Source organism: Capsicum annuum, chromosome 4 (assembly GCF_002878395.1).
Source record: "Capsicum annuum cultivar UCD-10X-F1 chromosome 4, UCD10Xv1.1, whole genome shotgun sequence".
NCBI classification, from domain to species: Eukaryota; Viridiplantae; Streptophyta; class Magnoliopsida; order Solanales; family Solanaceae; genus Capsicum; species Capsicum annuum.
The window spans coordinates 192640698-192665674 of NC_061114.1; the positions used below are offsets into that span (position 1 = coordinate 192640698).

At 36.3% G+C, this 24977-nt stretch overlaps 1 long non-coding RNA gene across 1 annotated transcript; it reads left to right on the forward strand.

The window, feature by feature from the left end:
• LOC124897567 lies at positions 1-24977 on the forward strand. Its single transcript, XR_007054320.1, has 4 exons — positions 1-704; positions 2436-2507; positions 24574-24754; positions 24841-24977. It is a non-coding gene; the product is annotated as an uncharacterized LOC124897567 (long non-coding RNA).

The window sequence follows — 24977 nt, forward strand, 5'->3', positions numbered from 1 at the left end:
TCCTAAATAACCTTTTCATCTTTCTCCTCTCAAACTCTCATTTGTTTCTAACAAGACCTCAACCAAGTCATCGATTCTCTCCCCTCCCATTCTACTACAACACGAATTTCCCCCTCATACCTTCGGACAATAGCAATTTCGATGATCTTCAACCTTCCCTTTTGCCTTTTCTGCTTCTCCCATCAATATTGCAGCTCCTCCATTAACTTTATATCACTTCCATCACTTTTTTTATCCAAAATTAGACCCCCAAAGAAATACTCCATCTCCTCTGCACTTATGGAGAAAGTTAATGGAGTGAAGAATCACCGGATTTGAGGTTGTTATTCCTCAAATCTGATGGTTCTAAGTCTTTTTGAAGCAACCCTTTTCCCTTTTCACATCAACCTGGAAAGGTAAGAAAATAAGTCTTTCTCTTCTTCCAAATTCGTCCCTCTATTTTTTTCTATGATATGTGCTTCAAAAGAATTTAAGTTTTTAATTCTTGAGGCCTCACTTAACAACCATTGCAACCCCTCTCAATTTCAGCTAAAAAGGAGCCTTTGGACTCCCGTTTTGATCAATCAAGAATTATCAGAAATTATAAAAAATAGCACCAAATATTAGTTCATGCAACTATTTCTCTTGCTCTCTTGTTGAGTTTGAAGTTCAGGTTTGAGTTTAAATCTTCGACGAGGAAGCCCTAATTCACTGCTCCACACAAGGTTAGTAATTTACATCCACCTTTCATTTCGTTCTTAGAAATAAATATAGTCGTCCAATAGTCTTTTTATTTTTGTTGAAATTCTGCCTATTTGGATGCGTGTTTTCACTGTTTGTTATAGTTTATAAATTTGTAAATGGTTAACGAGTGCTGAGAAACTACTTTGGTGAATTAGTATGTCGTTCACGTTGTTATGTTTTGAAATCCGTCGGAATCCGTTGTACCTATTTTTGTTCCAAATCATAATCTAGAGGTTTAATCAAGAGAATTAAGAAGTAGTAGTACTGAAGTTTTATTTTGAAATGAACTAACAAGTATATGTGAGATCTGGCACCCCCGTTTACTGCCCCGTACAAGTATATCATCCCTTTTCTATTTTCTCTGTTTTGGTCTATCTGATGCTATGTGTTTATTGTAAGAATTTCGCGTGACAAGTTAGTATAACTTATTTTAGTTATAATATTTAGTGATGTTAAGGAATTTAGTTGTGCTTTGTTCAAGGCCCGTAGAGATTCCAAGTCATGTCCTTTCACATTTTAGCCATCACGACCTAAGAAGTAGTTTTATTTTGTGGATAAAAACTCGTTAGAAATAAGTTTTTGTTTTGAGTTATCGTCACCCAGTGACTTTTTTTGGTAATAAAAAAGAAAACTCTTGTTTTGGATTAGTTAAAAAAGGAAACATTGTTGCGGATCAATGTTTATCTACTCCCTCTATAATAAAATGTGAACTCATAATTCTCGAATGTACTGCCTACAATTTTACTCCATTTCTTCATACGCACACATCTTTTCTAAGCCTTTATACATTCTGTTGGTAGGAAATATATGTATATGAGTGTTTTCTTACCAACATATAATGGCTTGACGTTCATGAATCATTGTTCATGTTTAAAAAAGATGTATTTGGATCTTGTTTGAAATTTGCGTAAATCTGCATCGAATCCCACCTAGCATTTAGACATTACTAAATTCAAATATGATTTGTGTTTGGGATAAAACTAAGATCAGTTTCTCCATTTTCATTCCAAGATTTGTGCTCATTTAGTGTTTCTGTATGATAATAAATAAATCTGCATCTCACATAGAAACTTGTTTGATGGAGGTGTTTTTATCATTTTGTTTAGTTAGAAACAATTGTGCAGATTGTATGGTAATGTTCGCATGCTCTGTAGTTTGCGGTATTTTTAATACGTTGTAAAACTATTGAGTCTAAGAGTTTTCCTATCCGGTTAGCATATGTATGTGTTTAACTTTCTTACAAGTATTAAAATAATTGACATGTCGAATCTCTAAGCATCTTGATTTGAATTTATTCATGTCTTGGTTTCGGTTAGATCGAGTCGACGATTCCTATGAATCATATGTATCAACTTTTTTAAAAAGAAAAAGTCATTAATTTAGTTGTGTATTTATACAGTGATGTTTGCTTCATTTAGGTTTATATATTACCTAGACTTTTGTTAGAGGTGTGAATCTATATTCTGTTAGCATAGGTAAAGTTTGGTATATGTACTGTTAGCATAGTACGTGCATTTATTAGAATATTGAATAATGCTTTGCATTTAAAAGATATATGTTGTGATTTAGTCATTTTGAATTGGTCCAAAAGTTTATATTCGGCATTTGCATGTCTCGTCTTTCGAATTTTATATTATGCAAACTTTAATTGGATCGTTATGAGTTGAGTTTGACTTTTTAATTTCGTTACTCTCCCTGCATGTACACTCGAGAGCGCATTCGGGGTCTGATGACTTGGAGTCTGTCTCTGTCCAAATCAGAGAAGCAAATAATAATTGCATTAGGTATCTATGTCTAGCTGTCTCGTTCCTCATTCCCTTTTTTTTCTAGCTTTATTCTTCTTTCATTGACATTTATTATTATTTTTGTTTAATAGTTCACACATTATTATTTGGGATTTATGTTTTGTATGTTCTTGTTTGAATTAATCTTTAAGTATTGTAGCAAATCTTTTTTTCCTTACATTCTAAATTTAGCATAATCGCCAGGCTTATGTGTTTAATTTATATCGTTACAACAACAACAACATACCTAGTGTATTCTCACAAAGTGGGGTTTGGGGACGGTAAGTGTACACAGTCCAACCACTACCTCAAATAAAGTAGAGAGGCTGTTTCCGATAGACTCCCGACTTAGGACAGATAATAGTATAACCAACAAACAAACATAAAACATAAAAGCACACAACAAAAATGGGATAACATACCACTAGATAATAATGAAAACAAGGCACCTATAAGGTAATACTATAAACTATCTATTTAAAATCGAAGACAACACCGAACACCACTGACAAGCAATTACAGGCGTCAATACAAGCAAAATCACTCTACCTGCTATGATGGAAAAACTCCTGCCCACTATCCCTACACCTTAATTCACTTCTTCAACATCTTCCTATTTAGGGTCATATCCTCCGTAAGCTATAACTGCTCTATATCATGTCTAATCACCTCCTTTCAATAATTCTTCAGCCTACCTTACCCCACCTAAAATCATTCATAGCCAACCTCTCACACCTTCAAACTGGATCATCCGTGGCCCTCCTCGTCACATGCTCGGACCATCGTAACCTTACTTCCCGCATCTTGTCCTCTACCAACACTCCCACCTTCTTTGAATAATCTTATTTCTAACTCTATCACTCCTGGTAAGTCCATATATCCATCACAACATCCTCATCTTCGCCACCTTCAACTTCTAAATATGGGTGTTCTTAACTAGCCAACACTCCACCCCATACAACATAACCGGTAGGACTGCCACTCTGTAAAACTTATCTTTAAGCTAAGAAGTGAAGGCACTTTCTTATCACACAAGACCCCTAAAGCGAGCCTCCATTTCAACTACCCAACACCAATACGGTGCATGATATCCTTATCAATCTTGCTATTTCCCAGAATCATAGACCCAAGATACTTGAAACTCTTCTTTTTTTGAATGGTCTGAGAACCTAGCTTCACCACCACGTAAGCCTCATGCGACTAATCACTAAACTTACACTCCAAGTACTCTGTTTTGGTCCTGCTCAACCTAAATCCTTTAGACTCAAGGGTCTATCTCCAAACCTCCAACTTATCAATAACACCTCCCCGAGTCTCATCAATCAGTACAACATCATCAGCAAATGACATACACCAAGGTAACTCCCCTTGAATACACCACATCGAAACATCCATCACCAAGACAAATAAAAATTGGCTAAGAGTTAATCTTTGGTGCAACCCAGTCAAAATAGGAAATTGATCTGAATCTCTTCTTACTATCCTCATACGAGTCTTCACACTATCGTACATATTCTGAATTGACCTAGTGTACTCCACGAGCACGCCTCTAGCCTCCAAGAACCTCTACAAAATCTCTCTAGGGACTTTATCATATGCCTTCTCAAGATCAATGAACACTATGTCCAGGTCCTTCTTCATCTCCCTAAACTGCTCCACTAACTCCGCATGAGGTGAATGGCCTTTGTAGTCGAATGACCTAGCATAAAACCAAAGTGATTCTCGAAAATAGTCATGATCCTCCTCAGCCTCAACTCTACCACCCTTTCCCAAACCTTCATAGTATAACTCAATAACTTGATAGCTCTATAGTTGTTGCAGCTCTGAATGTCTCCTTTGTTCTCATGCAATTTTATAATCGATAAAGGGCTTAAAATGCCTTTCAACTATGTGACATGGTGCAAAAATACCTTCCATCTAATTATTTGGCCTAAAATGTCCTTTCCATAAACCTATTGGGCCTAAAATGCCCTTCCTGTCTACTTATTGGGCCTGTTTTGTCTTTCTATTTAACAAATCTCAATTCATTAATGATGTGTCTTTTTTTATTGTTTAACTATTAATTAATTAATAATTAATCGCCTCTAAAATCCCAATCCACTGAAACCTATAAACCCGATCCGCTAATAACCCACCCCACTCAAACTTAATAACCTTAAAAAAATCTAAGTCAATAATTGTTTTTATCCATTTTTGTCTCTTCTTCTGCACCATTCTCAATGAAATTATAGACCGGTCCAAATTCAAAATGCAGGTTGGTTAATTGTATTTTAATTTTTGATTCAAGTATTTATTTTCCTTCTTGGTCTAAGTCACACGGGAAACGTGGGAGATCATATCACTCTTTTATAGGTTTACAGTCCCTGAAAGGAGATGAACTTTAACATCTAAATTCGAAGCATGAAGTGAGAAAAACCATAGCTAATTCCAACAGGAAAGTATTTTCCAACAAAGAGAAGACCTTAGCAAATTAATTCCAAATGACACATTAACTAGCACACACATCGTTTGAACTTCAACAATCAAGGTTATAACTAAAAGTACAAGATTTAGGAATACTAACCAATCATAAAACAAAATAAAAGCACCACTGAAATATGAGATGATATTGATTATTAGCATGGATATTAGGTACATAAATATTTTTCTTTCAAGTTTCTAATACTAGTATTTTAGCAACTTCCGCTTTTTCACTTGATATTTTAATAATCACTGCCTTCCCTATCCTTTTGGAATGCTATTTATAAGTTCTATGTTGGGTCTAGCATTTTAAAAGATGAAGTATGATATAGAGAACAGAGAACAATTAGGTACAGTTTCAACAGAAAGTCACTCCATTACAGGTCTGTACTTTTCAATTTGAATGGGTATATCCAAGAAATTGCAGGTCAACACACGATAAATTTATTATTTTAATTAACTGTTAGTTGGCCAATTAAAAAAGGCATGTCATTAATGAATTGGGATTTGTTAAATAAAAAGGAAATACAGCCCAATAGATAAACGGGAAGGGCATTTTAGGCCAAATAGATAGAAAGAAAGGACATTTTAGGCCCAATGGATAGATGGAGGGATTTTTTTCGCCATTTCACATAGTTGAAGGATATTTTAGGCCCTTTTCCATTTTAGAATTTATTGCCCAAGTTATTAGGAAATTGTTAACGCTTCTTTTATATAGAATAATGACTTTATCTTTAGAATTAAAATTAGAGTCTTATTAGTTACTAATGTCGAAATAGTCAAAATATAGGATTCGCGGTAGGTAAATTTATTATCGTTAAACTCAAAAATCGTTTTTAATAATTTTGGATATGGTAAATCAATTTTATTGTTCATAAATTTCAAATACAAGATGACAACTTTGCCAAACTGACTTCACAAGACCTTTTTAGGATTTCAAATGACAAGAAAATATTTTATTTATTTATTTATTTTTAGTTGTATCGTGATAAATAATAAATTCTCAAGTTATTGAAGATTTAATCAACTATATGTTTAGCTATTCATACAGTGTACGATAATTAATCTATTTTTATAAAATTTGATCAAAAAAAGAGGTAAAAAGTCATTTTTTTAGTGTAAAGAAAATGTGAAGTGTCACGACCCGAACCGGATCCCTGACCGTGAAGGGAGTCCCAAACCAATGAAAGCCTGAGATGACCCCTTAGAAATATATCATAAGCATAGTCATACTTAAAGTTGCGAAAACAAGACCATATAAAAAAGGTTCAGCATTTGAATAAAGAAACATCCTGTCTACAAAGCCTCTAACTTTAAGAATAACTCCTAAGTCGGGAAAGGCCCCAACTATACCATAAAATTCATAAAATAATGGAATAGAAATATAAATGAAAAGTATCATTGCCTTTAGGATGATGGAGGGTTCACCACATCTCATCAGCTGTCTAATCGAGAATACGAACACCCTAGTGCTCCATAGAATCACAAAAAATCTCTATGAACCTACTTCATTAAATAATGTAGCATCCAGAGACGGTCATATGATGAGTATTGACATGCAACCTAGGAAAAGAAAAAATAAATATTTTACAAGACAAGTCATAAATCATATAAGCATTCATAATAATAATAAATTAGGGGATCGTCGACATGGGACATAAAGACATAGCTATTTAAAACTTAATTCTGAACTATGTAGCTTTTCACCATCATCCAGTATCCCACGGGCTATATGAGTCTGGAACTCCCCAACTTAGGGGGGGGGGGTCTCAATCCATATTTGTCTCACATACTGAGATTTGGCTAAAATCACCAATTGACTTGAGCCACCGGCATATCCTCATGTTAAGGACACTATTCGTCTCCTAATTAAAGTATGACATCCTTATGACGACAAACATAGGTTATAGGCGTTGGTCACGAAGATTTACGCCTTCATGATGAAGCTATATAATTTCCTTTATGGCCCAATTAAAATATTCTTACACACATTATTATCAATAAAGTCTTTTATTAAGGCATTCCTATATTGGTATCGTCATACCAAGACTTGCAAGCCATTCATAACATGACAAACCATTTTCATATAATGTTTTAGACTCCCAAATTCATCTTTAAAGTTCATAAACTTAATCCCTTAGTGCTTTAAAAAATTCATTGGCCTTTCATTCTTCTATCTCTTACCTTATTCGAAAGATCGTGAAAATCATAATTCCCAGGAAGAAAAACCATGTTTTTAAAGTGGGTTGAGGGCCATATTTTCATCTTGAAAAAATCCTTAAAGGTTGTGAATCCATGTTAACAAGTTAACCATCTTTATAGATGATATTATATCTCAAAACCTATTAATAATGCTTAGAAAACCCCTAAAACAAGAAGAAAAATCAACATAAAGTTTTTCGCAACAATCTCCTCAACCTTAGTTTCAGCCAACCATTTAAATAATACATAAATACCAAGTAAATTAACACCATATAATAATATTTAAAGTAAAAGAGTGTTCAACATACCTTTTTGTTGAATATAACTTGAATATGAGCCTTGAATCTTTAACCCTAGGTGTTCTTGCCTCTTAGAATGTTCTGGGGGAGAAGAAAGAATGTCAAATGTATTATTTTTTAGAAAAATAATTACTCAGTTATCAAATAGGGTTTTAAGTATATAAGGGTTGGACCTTATAAGGAAACTTACAAAAATACCCCTAAGTTTAACCAGGAAAATATCCATAAACAAGTCCCTACCTCCTTACTTATGGCCCCTGAAAGTTGTACCTATGGACTATTGGTTGGGTCGTACGAATCAAACTTTTTTTCAGCCCCCAGGACCTACCCATAAGTTTTTACTTCGATATCGGATTAAGTGAAACTGGATGCATTGGAAAGATAATTTAATTATATATCATTTGGTGGGTATTGACTTCAAATTTATATATATATATATATATATGTATGTATGTATGTATGTATATTTCAGGAGTTATGCTCATTTATAGTTGACTATTGTAAGACCCTTCATGAGAAATCAATCGGTAAGGGAGATTTTGATTTGGCCCAGAGCTTGGAGTTTATTGAGGCCTTAATACATGTATAAATCACCTCCAGTACTACAAATACATGAAGTTTCTTTTCACATGTACTTTAATTTTATACAACATTGGGTGTACGAATGTTCTAAAGATTTCAGAGTGTTACATTATCCCCCCTTGGGATCGTTCATCCCCGAATGAGAACTTAGGACACTCTTAGCATGATACAGTGAAGAATATAGAAGAGACTAATGCATTAAATAAAATAGATTTAGAGTAAATGTAGGATTCATACTTCAATCAACCTCATCCGGGGATGGAAATAAAAAGGGTTATCTAGCTTTCATGTCCTCCTTCGATTCCCAAGTAGCTTCCTCCACCCTTTGGTTCCTCCATAGCACCTTTACCAAAGCTATATCCTTGGTCCTAAACTTCTGAACTTATCTGTCAAGAATTTTTATTAGAACTTGTTTATAAGACAAATAATCCTTCACCCAATATCTTTTACAAGCACTACCATAAAAACATACAACAAGGAGGGACTTTTAGAATTAAAATCCTTGACTCAGACCAAATGGTATAGTCACCCTTTAGATATTAACTTCTATGCTCTAAGATAAGAAATAAAATTTCCCTTAGGTGCTTGGGATCCCCCCTCCTACTCTATCACCGGTTCATTAAAAAAATGAAAGATGACCTTTCTAATTTTATAGTCCAGGGTAGCATAGCACGAGTGAAGCTAATTCATTCCCAAGATTACATTAAAATCTACCATATCAAGCTCTGTCTGATCTATCACAGTGGCCTAATGAAAGATGGGCACAACACAACCCCTATAAACTCTTCTAGCAACAATGGACTCACCCATCAAGGTAGAGATTAGGAAGGGGCCAAAAATATTTTTGGGACCAAAACCAAAGTGTTTAGCCATATAAGGAGTCACATATGATAGGGTGGAACTAAGATAAAGTAATACATAAATATCACGAGAGAAAGGATATAACATACCCATGAAAACATCTGGAGATTCCTTAGAATCTTGATGAGTATATAGTGCATATAGACAATTATGGCCATTCCTTATACCTAAAGTAGAACTTTTTGTAGCAAAAGCTGAAGAAGTTGAAGCCAGGGTTTTGTAAGTCCTAAGAGCAGCTTTAGTTGTTGGATAGTCTTACTTTCTATGGCCTTAATAACCACAACCAAATCACAAATTACTTTCCAAATGATAAAATCCATGATAAATCTTTCCATAAGTATGGCAAAGAGGGTAAAATGATGCTGACTAAGCTATACTAGCTTGAAACTGGGAACCTTGCACCCTAAGGTCATATCTAGCCTAAAGTCATTGATCACTCAAATATTTGGGGACTGGAGAACTAGTTCTAGGATGAGAATTACCTTAGGTTTTCTTATTGAACCATTACTTGCCCCCTTTCTACTACGCTACTTTCTCACATTTTGAACTATATGTTTAGCCTTTTAACTCTACCTCTCTTGTGCCTCCGCCTGTTTCTTTTTATCATCTTCTACTTATTGCATATAAACCACCAACTTAGATATGTCCATGTTATTATTCAACATGGTACCCTTACACTTTAGTACCAAGTCACTGGAAAGGCCTGGAGAAAACTTCCTCATTTTGGACCTAATGTTAGATACCACTTCAGGAGAATAATAAGACAACTGATTAAACTTCATAGAATAATTATTAACATTTATCTTTCCCTGCTTTATGTTCACAAACTCCTCAGCCTTGGCCTCTCTCAATTCCCGAGGAAGAAAGTGATTGAGGAAGTCATCAAATAATTCCTCCCAAATTACTAGTTTAACATATTCACCCCTAATCACCTCCAATTCATCATACTACTAAGAATCCACCTCGTTTAGCTGATAAGTCGCAAACTCTACCCCCTTAATTTCACTAGCATGCATCACCCTAAATATCTTCTCCATTTCATCAACAAACTTTTGAGGGTCTTCCTTAACTCTGGACTCAGTGAAGTTAGGCGATTCAGCTGCATAAACTGGCAAACCCGAGTAGCGTTAAAAGAACCATTACCATACAACTATTATCTGACCGGTGGTACTGAGATGATATAATCTGAGCTAATATTTGAATAGTCTATTTGAACTCAATATTTGAAACCTCTCCTTAGAGAGGTTGGGTATGGTTGTTACCAGTCTTAGAGCCTCAGAAGGACTAGTTGGGTTGGGGAAATCTCAAGAGAAGCATTAAAATCAGAAGAATGGGCTCCATATTATGTTTCCATCCTTGGGTAGGGTGGACCTCCTTATCATTTTCCCCTGTTAGGATGGAGGGTCCAATTGAATTCTTTTGGCCTTTAGATCTTTGGGGAGGCATGATCTGAAATACCTGAAAGTTAGGAGTTAGAATAATTCATTATGAATAGACTCTCTAGCATGAACTGGAACATGGAAAAGGGGAAACATTCCTAAATGTATCATAGTCTCCCGATTATATGTGTGGCATGCTACACACTCATAAAAAAGACTCTACTAGATACAACTTCACAGAAATCCTGGGACCCTAAAACATACTTTGAACATAGTTTATCACGACCCAAATTGGGTCTCTAGTTGTGATGGGCGTACCAAACTAATGAAAACTAGATATGACCCCTTATGATTATATCATAAGCATAGTCATACTTACAGTTTCAGAAACAAGCCTATATAAAAAAAGTTCAACATTTAAATATTGAAACATCTATGTCTTAAAAAACAAATTCAAACAATTACCCAACATCTGCCTACAAATCCTCTAACTTTAAGAATAACTCTTAAGTCAGTATATGTCCCCGACTATACCATAAAAATCATACAAATCCTAGAATAAAAATATAAATAAAAAGTAACACTGCCTTCTGACTGACGGAGGGCTCACCAATTCTCAACACTTTTCTAAGTGAGAATATTAACTCCCTAGTGCTACGCAAAATCATGAAAAAATTACTTCAAACCTACATTCAAACCTATATCATGAAATGATGTAGCATCCGGGGACGGTCAGTATGACAAGTTTTCATATACACCCCAGGAAAAGGGAAATAAACATTTTATAAGGCAAGTCATAAATAATTTAAGCATCCATAATAATAATAAAGTAGGGGATTAGGGATATGAAACATAAATACATAACCATTTAAAACTTAATCCTTAAATATGTAGGCAGGATGACAAAGTTCGCTCACTTTTTGCCATCGTGGACTAACTTTTTGGCTGAAGGGTATGCGATGTTTATCTTCAAAAGATTGTAAAGCTGCATGGGGTACCTATTTGGATTATCTCTGATCGTGGTACGATTTTTTCATCTCACTTTTGGCGGCTTTTTTAAAGGGGTTGGGTATAAAGGTTAGTCTGAGTACTACTTTTCATCCACGGATGAATGGGCAAGCAGAGATGACTATTCAAACATTAGAGGACATACTTCATGCATGTGTGATTGATTACGGTAAAAATTGGGTTGAGCATCTTCCTTTGGTGGAGTTTGCTTTTAACAATAACTATCATTCTAGAATTAAGATAGCCCTTTTTGAAGCATTGTATGGTAGGAGGTATAGATCTCCTATTAGGTGGTTTGATCTTGGTGAGGCGGATATGTTCGGTCTAAATTAGGTTTATCAATCTATGGAAAAGGTAAATGTGATTTAGGATAGGCCTAAGGCTTCCCAAAGTTGCCAAAAGACCTATGAGGATGTAAGGCGCATAGACTTGGAATTTAAGGTTGGGGATAATGTATTCCTAAAGGTATCTCTTATGAATGGAGTGAGCTATTGGATTGAAGTGGTGAGCTTCTATATTCTGAAAGAATCTATTTCATATCATGGATGTCTTTACATACTTGGTTTATTTTATGGATATTGGTTTTGGCTATGGTTGGGGGAATGTCCTAACCGAATATTACTTTTCTTATGGTTAGAGGCTTGTTTGACTACTATAGGTTGGAATGGGTGGGATCAGTATTGGTGTCAGCCTTAGTATTGGCATTGGTATTGAGGCTGATACTGTTGAACTGGATTTATGATTGTTTTATTCTTTTATGTTATGTTATGGAAGAGAACTTGATTTTTATAGTGGTTTGGTTATGGTTATTGGTTTGGTTTTGGAAGGTTAGACTTATTTGGGTCAATCACAATCATAGACCTATCCCAGAGTCTGTGTTTGCGCAAATACACTATCTTTTTATATATTTAGAATTCATTCGACTCAGGGTATGCCTTTGGATGGTTGAGTTGGGTATAGGGGGTGGTCCTCTGTCCTTGTTGGACTTGGGATGCCCATTATGACAAGGTTCCATTTTGGGTCGTGTCATATTATTTCTAATGACGAGATCATGGCTGATCTACAAAAGATGGTTGTAGTTAAATGATGGCTTAGACCCACAACTCTAACTGACATTCAAAGCTTCTTGGGTTTTGCTAGGTATTATAGGCGATTCATGAAAAGTTTCTTGATGATAGCTGCCCCATTGACTAAGTGTACTCATAACAAGGTAAAGTTTTCTTAGTCAGATGCTTGTGAGGGGATTTTCGAGAAACTGAAGGATAAGCTAACTTCAGCTCTAATTTTGACATTGCTTGAAGGCAATGAGGGGTTTGTGGTTTACTGCGATGCATCCCAGGTAGGACTTGTTTACTTTTTAATGCAACATGGGAAAGTTATTGCTTATGCTTCCAGGCAGTTGAAGGTGCATGAGAGAAATTATCCTACTCATGATTCGGAGCTTTTATGGTAGTATTTGCTTAAAAATCTGGCAGTATTATTTGTATGGAGTGCACGTGGACATCTTTTCTGATCATATGAGTCTACAGTATGTGTTCACTTAAAAGGAGCTAAATCTCAGGCAGAGAAAATGGTTAGAGTATGTCACGGACTATGATATGAGTCTTCACTACCACCCAGGTAAAGCTAAAGTTGTTGCTGATGCTCTTAGCAAGTTGTCCATGGGGAGTTTGGCTCATGTGGATAAGAAAAAGTGGGAATTGGTGAAGGATATTCACTTCTTCGATAATATTAGAGTTTGTTTCTTGGACTCCGAGAAAGGTGGTGTAATGGTAAAGGAAGTGGTTCAGTTGTCTCTTGGTGCAGAGATTAAGGAGAAGAAAATGCTAGATCCTATGTTAATGAAAATCAAGAGTGATGTTGGTGGGATAAAGGTGATAGTATTTGAGATCAGTGGTGATGGTACTTTGCGGTACCAAGTGAGGTTGTGCATTTCCACCGTCGATGGCTTGTGACGTAGGATTTTGACTTAAGCGTATGAATCATGCTATGTTGTTCATCCTAGTTTGACAAAAATGTATCATGATCTTAAGGAGATATGTTGGTGGAATGGTATTAAGAAGGATGTGGCTGATTTTGTGGCCAAATACTTGGTGTGTCAATAAGTCAAAGTTGAGCACATGAGGCCTGGAAGGATGTATCAAGAAATTGAATTGCCTAAAAAAAATGGGAGGTGATCAATATGGATTTTGTTACTCGTCTTCCTTGAACTCGGAACCAATTTGATTCGGCTTGGGTCATCGTGGATAGGAAGAAAAAGTCCGCTCACTTTTTGCAAGTAAGGAATGATTTTTTGGTCCAGGACTATAGATGATGTATCTTCATGAGATTGTAAAGCTGCATTGGGTACCTGTTCCGATTATCTATGATCGTAGTGTGCAATTTTTATATCACTTTTGGTGGTCTTTTCAGAAAGAGTTGGGGACCAAGGTTAGTTTGAGTACTGCTTTTCACCCACAGATGGATGGGCAAGCAGAGAGGACTATTCAGACATTAGAGGACATGCTTCGTGCATGTGTGATTAATTATGGTGGAAATTGGGTTTAGCATCTATCTTTTGTAGAGTTTGCTTACAACAATAACTATCATTCTAGCATTGGGATGACCCCTTTTTAGGAGCTGTATGGTAGGAGGTGTAGATCTCGGAGGTGGTGGTTCAAGCTTGGTAAGGTGGATATGTTTGGCCCAAATTTAATTTATTAGGCTATGGAAAAGGTGAAGGTGATTTGGGATAGGCGTAAGGCCGCCTAAAGTTGCCAAAAGTCCTATGCGGATGTAAGGCATAGAGACTTGGAGTTTGAGGTTGGGGATAAGGTATTCCTAAGGGCATCTCCCTTGAAGGAAGTGATGCAGTTTGGTTGAAAAGAAAAGCTCAGTCACTGGTATATTGGTCTTTATATGGTTTTGTGGAGTTTTGGTAAGGTGGATTATGAATTGGCATTGCTTTTTCGTTTGAACTCCATTCATCTGGTATTTCATGCTTTTGTGTGGAGGAAGTGTCTTGGTGATCTTTCTTCGGTGGCTCCTTTGAAAAGATTGGGTATCTCGAATTCTCTGTCTTATTAAAAGGTCCCAATTAAGATATTGGATCTGCAGGTTCATTGGTTACGGACCAAGAATGTAGAGGAGGCTACATGGGAAGAGGAATCGAACATGAAGTCCAAGTACCCATATTTGTTTTCTGCTACGGATATTCGTGCAGAAGGTATGTGTTCTTGATCATATCTTTGTTTTCTAACTTGTTACAGGTTGGATCGATGATTGATAATGGAAATAACTCGTGGTTTCATTTGACCTACCTTATTCGTCATTTGGGAATGAATGATCCTAGTAGGGGAGAGTGAAATACCCTGAGTTTGGATCCTTAGAAAATTTCTTGGATTTTTGTATTTTGGCCATCATACGACTCATGGGTACTATTCATATGATAGGGCATAGTTTGTATGGGCTGGTCGTATGCTAACTAGTGCTGGTTGGTGGGATTGAATTGGTTTCTGGAATGGGTATGACTTGGTGGGTACGAGTCCTATGGTTGGTGATGGGTCATATGCTTTGGGTTTTTCCTTTACTTAATTCGAGACTTAGTAACTTAATTTGGATCTGAGTATGAGTGGCTCACCATGAGCCATAAGTTAGGGTACGAGTCATACCATTGACTTGTATGGTAGACAGTATTCAATCTTCCTTTGATTCTATTCTACCAAGGATACAATTTAGGGGTACTAATCATATGGTTGGATACAACTTAGTTTGGGTAAGTCGTATGCTGGACAATGTTAGGTCTAAGGGGGAGGCCTCAGGTATGAGTGGTGGATACCACTGTATGGAAGGGTATGATTGGTATGGGGGAGTTGTTCCATTTGACGGGAATTTTATGCAGTTTAAGTTTGGGGTAATCTGAACATTTTCCCACTTAACCTCTTGAGGCCCCATGACTTATATCACTATTGGGACATTATTTACCCTATTATTCTAATCTTACACACTTAGAAATACTCTCTAACTCTATCTAAGGCTCTTGGGTAATGGAAGGCTGAGGTTTCATCTAGATGATCAATTTTGGGCTTGTACGGGTGATTTTTCTCCATCATTTTCGTAATCTAAGGAAAGTACTACTCTCTCATTGTTAGTTCCAACTAAAACCATGTTTTATACAATGTTTTCATGGCATAATTATTATATGGTTTTGGGGTTTTCAAATATATGTTCGGGTTTTGGTATTAAATGCTTGGTTATTGTTTTTCCATGTTTTAATTATAGATTTACATGCTTTAATGATGGTTTGGACAATTGGTTGCATGAGAATGGTTAATAGGTAATTGGATTGGTTTTGGAAACACTACACCCCCAATATGTTTGATGAAATGCCTACGAGAATGCTTTTACTATATTATTGGACTTCTTGATGAAGCTATTGCATGGTATGGTTTGGTAATGGAGCCCTAAATGATATAAATGGTTTAAATTGGTTGGAATGGCTAAATGGTAAGGTTTTCTGGTCATGGTTATATTTAATTACTTTTTTGTGGGGTACAAGGGAGTCTCCCATGTAAACATGTTAATGAACAACTTGGGGGGTACATAGGATTCCCCATGCAAACATAATAATAGAACACTTGTGGGGTACATGGTATTTCCCCAAGTTAACTTAATAATATGATCTATGGGTACATGGGAATCCCTTTACATAAAAAGGTTAGGAAAGGACATTGGTTGTAAGCTATAGTCGGTATGACGATACCACTAATCATAGTTTCTGTTAATAATAATGGAATAATGGTTCGGTTGGATAGTATTGGTTTTAATTGGGCAATAATGGCAGGGTATGATAGCTAACCATAAAGGTGTGAGTCCAATGGACAGACACTGGAAACTTATGTTTGCCTACCATAGGTTGGTCATAGCAACCGTATATGATACTATGAGGTATATAAGAGAACTCTAAGTTGACTGTACATATGTATCATGGAGAGCAAAGGGTAATAGGGAATCCCATACTCGTATGGTATCTCTGATTCGTGTGGCTACACGCATTGGGACCTATTCAGGGGGTTACACTGGACCTATATCGCCTGTGGTTGGTTCTAGGATGGATAAGCTACACATACCCAGGTTAATGGTTTTAAAGGCATGCTAAACCAGACTTCCTTTCCCAACATGGTTATACGTATATTTATGTATGGTTTGTATGCATATGATTGGTTTACTTGGTTTTAAGGGATGACATTATTTTATCCTTATCATGGGTTCATGCTAGCATTCACTCGCTAACCCATGTTCGAGCGACTGTATCCCCACGTGATGCAGCAATTGGCCATTCTACTCTTCCTGCTTAGTGATCGGATTCGGGATCAGCTGTTGGATTGAAGTGGTAAGATTTCATATATTGGAAGGCTCCATTTTATATCATGTATGTCTTTACATACTTTGGTTATTTTATGTATATTGCTTTTGACTATGGTTGGGGGAATGTCCTAACTGAATATTGTTTCTCTTTTGGTTAGAGGCTTTATGTGACTACTATGGTTTGGAATGGGCAGTGTCGGTATTGGTGTCATCCTTATTATTGGCATTGGTATTGGGGATGATATCGTTGGACTGAATTTATGATTGTTCCATCCTTTTATGTTATGTTATGGACAGGAACTTGTTTTTTTATTGATTTGGTTATGGTTATTGGTTGGTATTGGATGGTTGGACTTGTTTGGGTTGGTCATGGTTATAGACCAATCCTAGAGTCTAGAATTACGATAAACCCTATCTTGTTATACATACAGTATCCATTCGACTCAGGGTATGCGATTGAAGGTTGGGTTTGGTAACGGGGGTGGCCCCCGGTCTTGGATGGACTTGGGATTCCCATTACGACAATGCCCTAGTTCAAGTCGTGTCAAGAAATCACCTTGGTTCATATGATCTTGGCTAAAATATTTCGCGCACTTGGAAAGTGTAAAAGAGGTGAAAAAAATTTCTTTGAAGGTTATAATTTTCTTCTGCAGATCTGACCAACAGAGTATTTCTACAAACATGAAAACATGATCCACATAATGTTTAGTACTTCAAATGAGATCGACACTTATGATAATAGAATGAGAAGATTTATTCCCGGCCAGCACTGATGATTGGTCCAAGATTTAGCCTCTCGCTCCAGTGACCAAATTTAGTGGAAATACCCATCACTTTTATGTTCTGCGACTTACATAACATGCAGAGGACTTTATTATATTGAGCTTAGTGGATTGAGATATCTCCAACCATATGTTCCAGTGCGTATACTATGATAATTTGGTCAGACACATGTCACCCTTCTGTGAAAATATGTGAGTTTCTAAAATTCTTTTTGGACCAGACTTTAGAGTCCCTAAAGCCAGTCAACTTATGCATAAATAGAGTAAAATTCTCACAATAGATTTGAGACGCAGACCAGTAGAGTGTATTTCGTAATATCAGGTATGGATTCAAGAATATTGTTGTAATATAAACCACAGTCCAGATGGTGAACATGGTTTTAAGGATGTTGGGATGACTGTTTGGATAAGGCATTCTTTTCTAAGAACCACAATGGTCATACCTAGAATGTGGGATCAAATGGATAACATAATGCAATATTTGGAAAATATAGGAGCAGGGCCTAGCAATATTGGGGCATCATCTTCACTTCCTCCACCAACATGATCAGAAGCAGGGTGTAGGCTGTCTTAGAATTGTCTTTATCCTTTTTCCTATATTTTGAGTTTATTTCTTATCATTGTACTCTATCAGTATTTTGATGAAATTTGGCCTTTTATTTCCCAACTCAAAGTTTGTCTCAAATCAATGGTTTGAATCAATTGATCATAATCTCAATTATTTGACACTTAGGCCCACCTCTTGGAAGAAAAGACATCCCGTGCATAATAGGATGCATGTTTTTATTGAAGTTTCTTTTTATTATATGCTTTGTTTGCTACATGAAACATGCTTTTCTTCCTTTTCAACATTGTTTGCTTAATTGTGAGTTATTTTATTGATGGAAAATTATTCACCTATACTAACATATTTCTTTCCTTTGAAGGTTTTCTTTTTTTAATTTACTCCCTCAACGTTTTATTTATGTTGATAACGAACTGGATGATCACCCATACTTTATGAGATCATAAGCACGAGCAAACGCCAACATGACTCATTTAGGTACACCAGATGGCTGAGGACAAGGGCGAAACCCTTCATGATGAAAATATAGCCTATATGATGCAAAAAATAGCATGGAACAAATACCACTATCCCATATTCTTTTCCACCTATTTATTCTCCTATTTCCCAACACTTTCCATGAAATCCTTTACTTCGCCAAAGCAACCCAATTTCTGCCAAATCTTTCCCTAACCCACGAGATAACAACCAACAACAAGTCAACTTGTAACAAACAAACCCATTGTGCTTCACTACTCCATTATCCCTCAAGCTCCACCTACCCAAACTCCATTTACCAAACCTCCACATACCCAAACTTTCCCACATACCCAAACTATCCTAATCATTGATGTGCCATAGTTTTATGGCACTTTTGATGCTTAAAACCTAAAAATATGTAAGTATTTAGGTTGTTTTGATTAGATTGACGTGTGCTTGTGTTTATTTTTTATGAAACTAGGTTTTGGAGCTTAAATAAATAAAAAGAGTTGATGGCTATAGAAACCCCGCTTACGAGACCATCTACAGGCTATAAGTGCCACCTACGACCACTATAAGTGGCCTCGTAAGTGTCAGAGTTGGCAAGATCTGAGATACAAGAAGTTAAATTAGGTTCTGACATTTACAAAGGGTTACTTATGGTGTGTGAGTACCATTTATGCCGCTGTAAGTGCCAACTAGGTATTAGAGGTTAAAGATCAGGGTCTCTAAAGCTTGAAGACTTGTCTGATAGTTACGAGAAGGTCACTTAAGGGGTATAAGTACCACTTATGCTGTCGTAAATGCCATCATAGTTTGCATTCTGAAGGCTGAAGATTTTCTGTCACCTCCGATCCAATAAGGGGCCCATAAGTACTACTTACGACCCATAAGTGGGTTCATAAGTGACCATCGGCCCAGTTTTCCTTGTTCATATTGGTTAGTATTTTTAGGGTTCTGATGTAAACTATAAATACCCTTTTGATGTTTTTGTACTAGCTTATGCATTTTACACTTTTTACACTCACAAACATAAATTGATTCTTAAGATTCAAATTTTGATCTTGGAATTCTTTGTTCTTGGTTTTGCAGTTGATTATTAATTTAAGACTTCGAGTTTTATTCTTTAATTATTATGAGATTAATCTTATGCTTTGTTTTATGAATTCCATGGATTTTCTTACTACCATTATTGGATAAACACCTAACTAGGGTTATGGGAACCCTGGTAAAATAATGAAGTAGATGAAGAGTAAGGTTCTTCTAAATTAGTGTTTATGAATGTAATGTGATATTATTTGGATTGGTTGCTTTCTTAGCTACTACAGAAGTTTAGGACTTGCCTATATTCAAGATCATCTTTACAAGAAAGATCAGATTAGCAAAAGAAGATTAGAATAGTAATTTGAGGCTGCCAACCATCATCTAATTTACTTTATACTCAAAAGGTGAAGAGTAAAATTTACCAAGGCATTCACAAAACAGTTGGTGATGCCTATCTTGCTAGATTATTTATGTAGGGCATTGAGATAATTGGATTAAACATGATATGTCTACGAAGTTTGGAAGCCACAGAGAACACAATCCTACTATTCATATTAGATTGATTTCAACCAAAAGCAACCAAGATTTATTACTACTTTACTGTTTATTGTAAAATACCCCCATTTACTTTCCTGTATTTTTCCAGCTACTTCAGCGAGTTTGTGAGAGACATTTGGCCTATTGCCTGTGGGTTCAACCCAAACCTTTGTTGGGTTACTACAATTTAACAGCAACCGCATTGTACTTCTTAGAGGTTTAGTTTTGGGCGACATTAAATTTTGCCGGGGAGTACAATTACGAATTGATTAATTAAAGTAGTTAAGGTTGTTGGGTTTTAATTTTCTATTTTTCTTAGGGCGTTTACCTAGTACTAGGAGTCAGGGTAATCCCTTGATCCCACTTGATCCATAGCCTGAAAGAATCCTATAATAGAATTATGGGAGGTTGGAACACGATCCCGAAGATCATCATGAGGGGCTTCAAAATGTTCCAGTTGACTTGACTCCTCCCACCTCTGCATGGTGTTCAAGAGACAACTGTAGAAAGTAATGCACGTTTATTAGCAGAAAAAATGCGAGAAGGGATACAATTGCCTGTTGTGCAGCTCAGGAGGCAAAAGCAGCAAGACAGGAGCAAGAGCATTGACCGAAAGTCGATAGAGGTAGAAGAGATAGAGTTTAACTACACATTTCTTATTTGAATATTCTTGCTTATGATGAGCCGAAAGAAGAGCCTGGGTAAGTTGAGGCTGCTGAGTTAGAAGCTATTATTCCTCCCGATCTGCCCCAAGGAGTGAGTCTGATATTACAAGTGCCATGATCCAATGTCTAAATCTAAAGGGTGTATTTTCTTGCTTGCCGACTGATGATGCCAACATGCATATTATGAATTTTGTAAGAATATACACTTCGTCTAAACTACCGAGGGTGAGTTAGGAAGCATTGAGTCTCAGACTATTCCCATTCTCTCTTACAAGGAAAGCTACCCTATTGTTAGGAGAATTACCTGGTGGGTCCATTACCATGTTGAACGAGCCGCAAATATAATTTTTGGACCGTTTCTTCCTGCCTTCTTGAATATTACAATTGAAGGATGAGATCTACAATTTCAAAGAGTTGTATTTAGAAGACTTGTATGAAACTTCATTACGGTTCAAGAAGAAGTTAATGAATGTGCCCATTCATAGGATTCCAGGCAGAAGCTTACTTGAGATATTCTATAGAGCCTTTTAATCTAATAATAAGGCTGTTGCTAATGCTATCACCAGTGGGGCATTTATGAGTCTACATTGGGAGGTAGCTGAGTAAATATTAGACTGAATATCTAAAACCATTTGAGCTTGGTATACTTGAGAGGTAGAAAGGGGAGTGGTTACTTTTGTTATTAGTGCATCCAGTGAGCAGAGACTTTTAGATGAGATAGTAGTGCAAGAGGTCACACAACTGAGATTAGGGATTGGGGTACTGACCAAGTATTTTGTTGCTTTTCAAGTGAAAGAGGTGAATGTTATGGGTTCACAAGGTAGAAGTCATAGGTCATATTATTCTGATTATGATGAAGAAGTGAAGTACCTGGACAAAGAAGTGTCAAATTCCTGAGCCAAGGGCCAAGGGTCTAGTCAAGACACTTAGAACTTGAGGCAAGAGAATCAGGTCAGAACTATTATGGGGCTAGTTGTAAGGATCAAAGTAGAGAGATGGTGACTAGTAGAGGATAGATAACTGTAATGAGAAAAATAGTGCTTATGTTTCTCCAAGGAGCTAAGATATCGATTTGAGGATGGAGGTATTTCTCTCTAAGTTGGTGAAGGGTTTGAAAATAAGAGAGTCGCCTTAAGGATATTAAGACAAATATATCAGGATTAAGCCAAAAAGTAGAGTCATATGCCACTATGATCAAGCAACTTGAGCAATAATTTGTTAGATTTCGAGGATCTTGAATCAACATCAATCGAGAACTCTTTCGAGTAATACTATGAAAAATTTGAACAATCACAATCACTATTAGCCATCACCACTCAGAGTGGAAAAGAGACCATTAACCCCCTATTCCTATATTTTATAAGGTTTAGGATGATGTTGTTGATGCTGATGAGGCACCTGAAGTGGAATTTTAGAAGGTAATGACTAGCCGCGAGTCATCATAAAAATCGATAGGTGTGAATAAATGAGTTGAGAAGGATAAAGGTAAGGGGAAGGAAGTTGAGCCTATGTTGGAGCCTATTCCACGACTTCCCCCATCTTGTTCTCCAAGCTTGAAACAGAAAAAAAGAAGGAAAGATAAGAAGTTTATTGCCATGCTGAAGATGTTAAGTGTGAACATACCTCTTCTTGAAACTCTATTGCAAATGCCTGGATATGTAAAATTTATGAAGGATTTGGTAACAAAGAAGAGAACTATCCATTATGACTATATTAGTGGTTTACCTCAGTGTAATGCGATTACATTTTGATCACTTATGCAATAGAAAGGTGACCTCGGTGAATTCACAATTCCTTGTATGATTGGGTCATCTTGATTTTCCAAGAGCTTTGTGTGACTTGGGTGAAAGAATCAACTTGATATAGTTGGAGGTTTTCAAATAGTTGGGCTTGATGATGCGATTATTGATGGTAGTTCGTACTATGAAAAAACCCATGGCATATTGTTTGATGTTTTGGTAAAGGTGGACAATTTCATATTTTAGGTTGACTTCGTTTTCTTGGATTGTGAAGTTGATTTTGAGATGCCCATTATTTTGAGGAGACCTTTTTTGCCATGTGTTGAGCATTGGTGGATATGGAAAGAGGCGAGCTTAAGTTTAGGGTGAATGATGAGGAAATCACATTCAGTATTGGCGGAACCATGAAGTAGCCGACTGAACCGAGGGTGCTGCTTGGGAGGCAACCCAAGATATCTTGTTATTTTTGTATTTATGATAATTTGTGTTTGTGTGATTGATATCAGATCTATGCACGTAAGGTTCCACAAGTATTTTCCTAAATCTCTTGCTTTGTAGCTGCCCAATGCATGTTTATTTGATGGGGGTGGGGCTACTTATAGGTCTAGATATCCTTATAGGGTTGTTATTACCGTATCTCTTTTCTCCAGAGTCTGTTCTTAGTAGAGACGACATGTTTAGGTAGTATGATGTCATTATATGTGTTATGTTTTAGCTGTGTTTAACTAGGAGAAAAGTAAGTAACCTAAGGGTAGTTGATATATTTTGTTTGTTTTTAATTGTTTTGAGAAAAAAAGATACCCCTCCAAATTTTTTTATGAACTATATGATAAGCTTATATATGTGACTATTATGAATTTTGTAGTGACATTAAGATTAGGGATGTAATAATCATATCATAATATTTTCATGAACTGGATAGGTAGTAGTTGGTAACATAACCCTGTGCCATGTGTGTGTGAGATACTTACCTAGTTCCCTTTGTACATTTAATTCTACACTTGCCAGATTAGTATTTTCTAGGTTGTAGGATAGTCTATTAGGACATGATCATAGGTCGTTCTTGATTTAGTCCTCTCTTAGCCTATATAACCATCCAAATGTGAAAAAATAACCCTTGATCCCTCAGTTGAGTCAACATAGACCTATTTTCTTGTTTTCACTTTTCACCTTTCACCTTTCACCTTCTTAATTTAGTTACAGAGAACCTATTTTGGCCCTGGTTCCTTCTTGGACATTGTGCACCTCAACTCAGGAAAATTGCCTAAATTTAGGGTGTCTATCATAGGGATGCATTGTTAGAATTGGGTATGAAGAAGGCCTTGACTAAGAGAAGAGAAATTAGAGTTGTTCATGGTAAAAATAAAAAAAAAAAAAAAAAAAGAATAAAAGAAACCCCACCAAACCTTACTAAGCCATAAAAGAGGAAAAGGGAGAAATAAAATAAAAAAAAGTAATTGAAAAGTGGACTCAAAATGTAATTCTATTGTCAAGGAGGATTAGTCCCTAAGTCCTAAATATACCATACTATCCCCCAAGCCAATGTACAAGCCGAATAAAATCCTAAAATGATCCTAGTTCGACTATCCAAAAAACTCAGCTAAAGAAAATAAGGGCAAGCTTATGGTATTCTATGCACATTGCTTGGAACTTATTTTATGAGTGGAAGTGTCTCATTATCATCCGCACATTGACATTCATGATTATACTGAGAGAATGAGACTTTTTCATTGTGAGGGTACAAGGGTTGTTTTACTAGCTGCTTATCTATTCGGGTAGTGTAACTTGTATATTTTATTGATTGATTATTGGTAATGTAATGCCATAGCTTGATTCATTTGTGTTTCATTGTTGAGCTATATAGATCCAAACAATTGGTGTTGAAAAGTTAAAAATAGGAGGGGTGATATGTCTTGAGCTTAAATCGAGTTAACTGCGATAGGTACCTTAGGTTTCTCTTGGTTAAACATCATTATATTATTTTTGTTGTATTTTTGTTGCTTGAGAATATGCAAACATTCTAAGTTGATGTTGATATGCCATGAGTTCATGAAACTTTCGATGCTTAAAACCTTAAAATATGCAAGTACTTACATTGGTTTTGTTATATATTATGTGCTTTTATGTCTATTTTGCAGGAAACTAGGTTTTGGAGCATGAGTAGAAGGCCACAAAAAACCCCACTTATAAGACCACCTACGGGGCCGTAAGTGGCCTTGTAAGTCTCAGAGGTGGCAAGATCTGAGATGCTGAAAGTTGAGTTAGGTTCTGACATTGATGAAGGGCTATTTACGGCGCATAAGTATCACTTACGATGTCGTAAGTGCAAACATAGGTATCTTAGGTTGAATATTAAAGACTCTTAATTTTGAAGGCTTTTCTGACAATTACAAGGTCACTTACAGGACATAAGTACCACTTACTCCGCCATAAGTTCCATCCTGGGTTGCATTCAGAAGGCTGAAGATGTCCTATCACTTAAGAACCACTGAGGGGCCTGTAAGTACCCCTTACATCCTCTAAGTGGGTCCGTAATGACCAC